The sequence below is a fragment of the Mesoplodon densirostris genome, chromosome 1 (assembly GCF_025265405.1).
Source record: "Mesoplodon densirostris isolate mMesDen1 chromosome 1, mMesDen1 primary haplotype, whole genome shotgun sequence".
Taxonomy (NCBI): domain Eukaryota; kingdom Metazoa; phylum Chordata; class Mammalia; order Artiodactyla; family Ziphiidae; genus Mesoplodon; species Mesoplodon densirostris.
Genome location: NC_082661.1, coordinates 87,397,164 through 87,406,379, shown reverse-complemented (window position 1 = coordinate 87,406,379; position 9,216 = coordinate 87,397,164). Strand labels below are relative to the sequence as shown.

Sequence of the window (9,216 nt, the reverse complement as noted above, 5' to 3'; positions counted from 1 at the left end):
CACCTCACCAAAAATTAAATTCTAGATGTATCAAAAATTTAAACATTAGAAAAAAACTATACCTAGAAAAATGGTACAGATGAACCGGTTTGCAGGGCAGAAATAGAGACACAGATGTAGAGAACAAACGTATGGACACCAAGGGGGGAAAGTGGCGGGGGGCTGGTGGTGGTGGGATGAATTGGGAGATTGGGATTGACATATATACACTAATATGTATAAAATGGATAACTAATAAGTACCTGCTAAATAAAAAAATAAATTAAATCCAAAAAAAGTAAAAAAATAAAAAGCACTGTACATAGGAAAAAAAAGAAAAAAACTATAAATGTAATAGCAGAAACATGATCTGGAGAGTGGTAGGTGTGATTAGTGAGGTAGGCAATGAATTCTACAGCTGGTTTATGTTATCACAGATTGGCACTGTCATTGCGGTGTTAACATCCTGACTTGTGAAATAATAATGAGAATGAGAGTTAACTTTTATTGGGCACTTACCATGTTTGGGCAATGTTCTAAGCTCTTTATATGTATTAATACATTTAATTTTCACCACAACCCAACGTTGAGGATATCGTTTTATACCTCCATTTTACAGATGAATCAATTAAGTCACAGAGTTGAGGTCACATGCTGGCCAGGGAAGTGAAGACTTCTTAATTCAAGCAGCCTGGCTCTAGAACCCAGGGACTTAATCACCATACTCTACAATGATGCAATGCTCAATTCTACGTGCTTTTAAAACATGCTAGATATACAGATTAGTATTAAATTTTGACAAAGTTGTATCTACAGCAATAAGTTTAAACAGCTTGTGCGTTTACTTTCCTTTAGAAACGCTTTGGAAAAAGAGTGTTTTTCATTCAATAGTTCACCTACAAAACACAGGATTATTTTATCCCTTATATATTCCAGTAACTGGAGAGTGAAATTTTGACATCTTTGCAAGACTTATTTCACAATTTAATTTCATAGTGTTTTAAAAAAAAATCACAGTAATCACAGTGTGTAGACTAGTTTTAGAAACATACTGCCATTATGCATGAAATGTTTTACAAACATGATCATCAATAGTTTGATGGGCAAACAATTGTCCTTTAAATTAATACGCTGCTTGTGCTGACGTTGAGAGCAAATGTTGTCCCATTATTTCCGTGGCAGAGTAAACCTCACTAGAAAAGCAGGAATACCAAATAGCACACCAAATACACTAGCTTTATAATACTGTCATAAAATGATTATGGTGATGTTAAAGACAATATAAAATAATGGACTGTCAACTGCTTGATAACAAAAACACTCAATACTCTTTAGTACTAAATAATCTTTAAGATGAGCTCAGTTTTTGTTCAAAATTAGATAAAAACTAATAAAGCCTTTTTCTTAGGGTGCTGGAGATTTAGAAAGCTTCATTTTTAAGCCTGTACAATGGAGTTTTACTCACTCTAATCTAAAAGAGAATAAAAAACAGTGCCTGCAATTGCACTGGCATGAAGTCCTGTCCTCAGCAGCCTATCTGGGAGGTCTTCTTAACACAGTAGTCTTTCCTTCACATTCTTTCTTATTTGGAAATGATTTGGGCTTGATCAGAGAGGTTGAAGAGTTATGTGTACCATTTTTCTAGATTCCATATATATATGCGTTAATATACGATATTTTTTTTCTTTTTCTGACTTACTTCACTCTGTATAACAGACTCTAGGTTCACCCACATCACTACAAATGACCCAATTTCGTTCCTTTTTATGGCTGAGAAAAATGGTACTGATGAATCTATTTGTAGGGCAGGAAAAGAGACACAGGTGTAGAGATCGGTCTTGTGGACACGGGGCAGAAGAAGGGGAAGATGGGATGAATTGAGAGAGTAGCACTGACATATATACATTACCATGTGTAAAATAGATAACTAGTGGGAAGCTGCTGTATAGCACAGGGAGCTCAGCTTGGTGCTCTGTGATGACCTAGAGGGGTGGGATGGGGGCGCGTGGGAGGGAGACTCAAGAGGGAGGGGGTGGGGATATATGTATACATACAGCTGATTCACTTTGTTCTACAACAGAAACTAACACAACATTGTAAAGCAATTATAACTCCAATAAAAAAAAATTAGAGAAGATCCAGGAATGGACAATTGCTAACAATCAAATTGCTAGTGATAAAAATTAAACAAATATGATGAATCTTAATTTTGGGCTTTTTTGCATTTTCAATTGAAAATGTAAAAAAAAATCTTAATAATATTCTGATGTAAAGAAAGTGTGAACAAATACGTAATAAATCTAAATAACCTAAAAAAAAGAGTTATGTGTAATACTCAGGGGGAAATATCTTCTTGGCAACTGATAGGAGAATGCCTGTGGGCAGAAATTTCATTTAAAAGAGAATCTGATGAACCTACAGGTAGAAGCTAGCTCAGGTTGGTGCTCAGGGTTCCTGCCTAATAAAGAAAGCAAAGGAGGGAAAATAATGACTTTGGGGAAGAAAGGGTTAAAAGGAATGCACAGCTGAAGTTGCCCAAACAGCCAACCAGGCCTTTGGGAGCAACAGAAATGTCCAGTGCATATTTATTAGCTCTGTGGTCTAAATTCTTCCTTCAGTAAGTTCTGTGTTGTTCAGTGATGCTCTGTAGCGTGATTTTCCCTTTTGAAGGAATCCATGTTGTACTGAGTCCTGCTTCATGATTTGCACATAGTGAAAAAGTGGTTGCTTTCGGGAACCACTGATATGTTGGTTACATGTGAAAAACCCTGCTTCCTTAAAGTTAAAAGGAAAAATATCATGGTGGGGGGTGAGCAGTGGTTCACTAACCCCTTCTGTTAATGTGTCAGAGGCCCCTTCCCAGAGGAAACTGCTTTCCTGAAAGAAGGCACTCTGGGTTCCAAGCCTACCCCATCATCGTGGCAGCTGGGAGCAATTCACCCAGATAATCTCACTCTTCTACCACTCCCTGGTTTTGGCAGTAAAAATGATAAGTCATTTGAATTTTGCAGCCAGAAGGGACATGGAGATAATTATGTTCAATCCCCTAATTTAGGAAGCAGAAGCATAGAGAAGTGAAAGACATGCCCAATGTTACATGGCTATGCTAGCATGGGATGGTTAGAACCCAGGCCTTTTGTTTCCCACCAGTGTTCTTTCCACAACAACAAAAAAGCTGAAGAAATGTGGAAAAGGAGGAGGAAAAATCATACTGGCAAGTATGACTAAGGCATCAGCAAAACAATGAAACTGATAAATGGCTGTTTTCTTCTTGCAACAGAATTTATTTTTCACCCAATGAAATACACAAGATAGAAGAAAATACGAAGAACCAAAAAATATGTTGGTAGCAGGTGCTGAGTTTTGTGTAATGAGTTGTGTATTTGTCTCTTCTCATAGGTGAGAAACAGCTCAACCACCAGCTGGGGTGGGTGGAGAAGCAAAATTCTTGGTGGTGTCTAGTGACAATCAGAGCCCAACAGCTCAGCCATACACCACATGAAGAGATCATGATTAGGAAGGGCACACAGAAGAGCCAGGTGTGCAGCAGCTGACAGGAATATGCGTTTTCTTAAGATGTCACAAATCTTCGTTTTCATTATTGGGTAACTGCGGTAATCGCATCACTTAGCTCAACCAACAGTATCTGCAACAGAGCAAAAGAAAACCTCGTAACGGTATTAATATTCTAGTACCACCAGATTCACACACACCCTGAACATTCTCTTTTTACAGTGTTTCACAGGTCATAGGGAATGATAGGACGATCTCTATATTGCTGAAGTTATAATCCGTAACTTCTGAATTCTTGAAAAGGTGCTTTAAATGTTGCTGTCTCCAGGATGCCAATCATCTTGGTGTTTAGGTACTCAGATCCCTTAAGTTAAAAGAAAGCATGTATGAGTGAAGCGATACAGAGGCATTGCCTGTCCCAAGCACGATTTCCATGGGGAGGGTTAGAAGATTCCTTGGATTGATTCACAGCTGATGCAAAAGCCAGAGGGAGGCTTGGTTAAGCAGTCATTTGTTGGCTGGTTTATAGTGATGGTTACAAAAGGAATATCCAGGTATATTTCCTAGTGGGGGCATTAGTCTCTCACCAAGAGTTTCTGTTGTAGATTCCAACCCGTATTTATGACAATGGGCCTGCTAATATGACATATCACAGAGGCAGTAATACCAGGCCTATACCTTAACCACTGTGGAATTGACCTCTCTAAATATAGAAAGCCCGGAGGAGAAATGTTTTTCACATATACTAAATGGCAGTGCGACTTGCTGCATTAAAAATATTTAAACTCCTCAGGAAATATTGGGTTGGCTAAAAAGTTCTTCAGGAGGCATATGTATATGCCTTCCTATAACCTATAGTCAAAGTAGATTATTTAAATGTTTTAGATCATATGGTATAGCTCTTTTTTTACTCAAAATAAAACATATTTATAAGAGTGGTATATACATACAATGGCATATGTATTAGTCAAGGATCTCCAGAGAAACAGAACAAATAGGACTTTGAGCTAGATATAGAGATAGATAGATACGATTTCTTTTGATAGATGTGATTTGTTATAATGAATTGGCTCATGTAATTATGGTGGCTGAGAGGTTCCAATGTCCGCAGTCAGTGAGCTGGAAACCCAGAAGAGCTGAAGGTGTAGTTCCAGTTTGAAAAGCAGCAGCTCAAGGACAAAGAAGACCCAGTTTCAGTTCAAGTCTGAAGGCAGGGAAAAAAACTGATGTCCCAGCTTGAAGGCATTCCGGCCTCTTGCTTGTGGGAGGGTCAGCCTTTTTTCAGTCTTCCAGCTGATTGGATTGGTCCCACCCACACGAGGGAGGGCAACCTGCTTTTCTCAGTGTACTGATTCAAATGTGAATCTCATCGGAAACATCTTCACAGATACACCCAGAATAATGTTTGACCAAACGTCTGGACACCCTGTGGCCTGGTAAAGTTAATACATGAAATTAACCATTACAGAATACTATTCAGGTTTACAAAGAAAGGAAATTCTGACACATGTTATAGTAGGGATGAACCTTGAAGAAATTATGTAAGTGAAATAAGCCAGTCACAAAAGGACAAATACTGTATGATTCTACTTATATAAGTTACCTAGAGTAGTCAATTTCAGAGAGTCAGAAAGTAGAATGGTGGTTGCCAGGAGCTGTGGGGAAAGGGAAATGGGGAGTCACTTTTTAATGGATACAGAGTTTTAATTTTGCAAGATGAAAAAGTTCTAGAGATTGATGGTGGAGATGGTTGCACAACATTATGAATGTATTTAATATCACTGACTGTACACTTAAATGGTTAAGATGGAAAGATACCACTCTTATCTTTTGCCACAATTAAAAATAAAAAGAGAAGGATTCTGGGAAGGTGGTGGATTAGGAAGCAGTAAGAATCTGTCTCCCCACCTAGACAACAGTTGTACTAGCAGAATCTGTCTGATACAATATTTTGGAATTCTGGAGTCTCTTAAAGGCTTGCAATTTCCAGGAGAAGTCTTGGATGTAAATTATGGCAACAGTGATCATGTGCTCTATGTAATTCTACTTTCCCTTTTGCTCCTCTAGCCCATGGGGCTATAATCTTGTGTTACTTTACCTTCTCCTTTTCCTCCTCCTACCCATTCAATAGCCTTGTAACCAATTCCCGGTATTAAATTTCCCTATTTTAAATACTTACAGTGGTTCTGTTTTCTTTTTTGGACACTGACTAATAATCCACTTCTTCAATTAGATTATGTCAATTTAGGTCATATGCCCCCTCCTATACAAAAAAATATTGTCATATTCTCTAAATGACTTTTAGATCAACAGGGACCCACTTTCCCATGTAACCCATTCTTAAGTTGAATGGGTTACATGGGAAAGAGGCAGATACCTGACTAGAGTCAGGATTCTATTGACAAGGAAGAAAGAGGGATGAGGTGTTTGGTAGGCAACCAATGGTGTCCAAGGCCCCCCAGCTAGCAAGAAACGAAGCCAAGATATGCGTCCAAGTCCATTGGACTGCAAATACAGCACTGTACAGTATAGTATAGGGTCAAGTATACTGAACTGGGACCCAAGTCTGTTCATTGCCAGTCTGAACTACGGTGTCTGCGTGTGCGTGGAGGACAGCTTGGATCCCTACATCTGGGAGTGCAGGCCCTAGTTGTGTCATTAGAGCTCACAAGTTGTCATTTCACTAAGGGAGCATGCATGACAGAAAATTCTACTTTTTTCTAATTCCTTTTTCTCTTGGGGCAGTCCAGTTTCAGCCTCGTGTGTGTGTCCGTGCTTCTGCAAGCCCACAGCTCTGATCATTATCAGCTGACACAGAAGCTTTGCAGACCTTCCATTAGTGGTGACAGTTTCACCACTGTCATTATTAAAGTTGTGCTGAACAAAGGATGTATTGATCTCTATGATGCTCAGACTTTTTATTTTGCTACATAGCATAATATTGATCAAGTCTAGGGTCAGCCACAGCCACATCGACTTCTCCAATGTTCCTACTAACTTACTGGAAAGAGTCTAAATTAAAGAAATAGTGTTTGGCCATTACCACATCTGTCACTTAACATTTTTCTTTTTTAATATTGGACAGACTTGGGTATCTTCTGTTGTGTTTTAAGACATTTGAAGCTAAGGAAAGCGTCTAGAATTATGATGGTGGTTGTGTTGTCTCCATAGAATTGTTTTTAGTGGCGAATTCTGGATTTCAAAGGCTACCCACATAGGATGATCTCCCACATACCCCTCAAATAGATTTCTTCCTTAGATTTCCTTCCTTCCCTTCCATCCTTCCTTCCTTCCCTCCTTCTGACTCACTGGTATTTCTAAATGTTTCATCAGATTTAAGCAGCTTATCACATGCATTTTACTTATTTCCTGAAGCATATCTCATTTTGTTAAGCATTGCATAACTGCCCAAGTTACGGGGCTTTTGGGGATGGAATGGGGAAAGAGGTGAGGGTGTGGAGAGCAAACCCCATTGTCGGAATGTTACAATAACTGTTGGTTAACTTTAGATGACTCCCTGAGGTAGAACAACTCACTTTTCTCTCCTACAGTAGTGATCATTCTCATAGATTTTCTAATTCTGATCTTGAGGGTTATAGGGGTGATAAAATATATAAATCACAGGCAATTCCAAGGAAGCCCAGTTTGTATCTCCTAGAAATGAACATGGTGTTATATCTGTACTTGAAGCAGGAGCAAGGGAGAAGAGGTGTCAAGGGAACATGAATATTTTGGAGCCATTAAGGGTTGCCAGGATCACTAGGACTGATTCAAGCCCTGACTAGCTACAACATAGCTTCTTAGGGCCTGGAAACTTCCAGAGTATGGACCTCATCCCCAGCACATGCATGGGTACTTTAAGAGACATCCCATCTAAGCAGAAACCTGTAACCCAATTTGTATGGTCCACAGTATCTGGAAAGGTATACAGTTACTTAAGGACCCAGTGTTACTAATCATGGTCAATAACACATTTTGAGGCCAGAGCATGGTACAAAATCTTTTTCTCATTTCTTTTGGATTCATTTCAGGCCAAATTGAAACAGCCTCAGGAAGGTACCTTGAAATCTCTTTTTTCTCTAGTCTCCTACTCTTACCCCTGCCCTTGTGTTGGGGAAGCTGCTTCCAACTAGCAGGTACCCCCAACAGGTAGGTTCCATCCTGGTATCTTGGCAGATTTTTACAGTCCTTCCTGAGTGTCTTCTTGGGGCTCTGGGCTCTTTAGAGAAGCACACTCACAGGACAACCTCTTCTACTGCTACTATTAATCACTTCCCATAGATACCTTTGATGCTTGTTATGATAAAAGACCCCCCTCCCTTTTAGAGGTGAGGGTGGGAGGAAAAAGCAGGCAAAGGGAAGGAGAGCCCTATCCTGCTACACACCATGCATGTCCACAGGCCGGGGCAAGGAGCAGGTGTTCTGAGACTCGTGAGAAGGGGACTGAGGAGTGGGAAGTCCGCCTCTGAGTGGTGGAGGAGGCTTTCTGTGTTAAGTGAAAGCACAAGTGGGGTCCACTCTGTGGGCAGTGGTATAGGACTGCAGTGGCACCGCCTCCCTCCACCTTACCAGTGTGTGCGCCACGGCTTTCTTTTTAGATAATGGAACTGTAACACTCTTATCTACAGCGAGTGTCCTTTCTGGCTTTTAAAATTCTTGGATTTTCTTCACATGGATTTCCATGTAGTATGCATATTTAGGCTGAGAAAGGTGGTGTCTTATTCCTATGGAGTCATTTGTGATAATATAAACTGAAATTCAGACCATCTTATGAGATATATAAAAATGACCAGAGGCAAAAAGCATCGGGAGCATCTAATAAACGTAATAAGTTATTTTTGTGGCAGCAATATTATTTTAAATACAAATTCTATTTAGAGTGAATATGAAGATTTATTAGTTAATATTTATAAATCCATTTAAGCTGCTCAGATAAATGGATAATCTAAATAGTTATGGTTAGGCAGGCTGAAATGGGTTTGAGTTTGGTGACATAAAATCCTCATTTCTTGGCCTCTTTCCCCAGCATTCTGCAGGGATACACTGGCTCATTTGAAGCTTTGACCTTCAAGGTTTCAAAGGAAGGAGCCGAGATGCACATAAGTAGAAGGTATGTGTCTCTTGAAATTTGTTTCTTTCAAGTTTGATGCTCAAAAGAAAAAAAAAAGTCATTAATTTGACAGTCATGCATAAGAAAAGAGCACTTTCCTCTGTGAAGTAATATATCAGAAGGGTTGAGAATGCAGGCTGCCACTTGCTAGCTGTGTGGTCTTGGGCAGGTCACTTAACCTCTCTGTGCTTCAGTGTCCATCCTTGAATGGCTTGGATATCTGGATGGCAATGTGCCAAGTGGCATATGCCTTTTCTACCAAACACCTTGTTGATTACGAGTGCTTAACATATGCAAAGTAAGTCATGCTTTCTCTATCAGGCAGTATTCTCATCTGCAAGCTGCTGTTAACCACCATGCTTTGCTGCAATAAGGAGATTTACTGGAAAGCCAGGGGAAGTTCACAGAATAGAAAAGAGGCAGTTTGGAAAAAGGGCAGGAGTCAAGGATGCCACAGAAGCAGCAGCAAGAGCGCCACCCCATCACTCCGGGGACTGATCTGGCCTGGGAGCTCCTCTGCCACCCAGATGCATCTGACCTCCAAACATTTTCTCCTGTTCCATCTGCTCCCAAGCTTCAGAGTCCTGGAATCAAGGATATGCGGGTGAGTTTCT

General features: G+C 39.9%; 1 long non-coding RNA gene across 1 annotated transcript in view; it reads left to right on the top strand.

The window, feature by feature from the left end:
* Window positions 1–9,117: 9,117 nt before the first annotated feature.
* The window catches only part of LOC132494448 (uncharacterized), a 5,078-nt gene continuing 4,979 nt past the window's right edge, over window positions 9,118–9,216 (top strand). The window contains exon 1 of the long non-coding RNA XR_009533066.1: window positions 9,118–9,206. This is a non-coding gene — a long non-coding RNA (uncharacterized LOC132494448). The remainder of the gene's footprint in view (window positions 9,207–9,216) is intronic.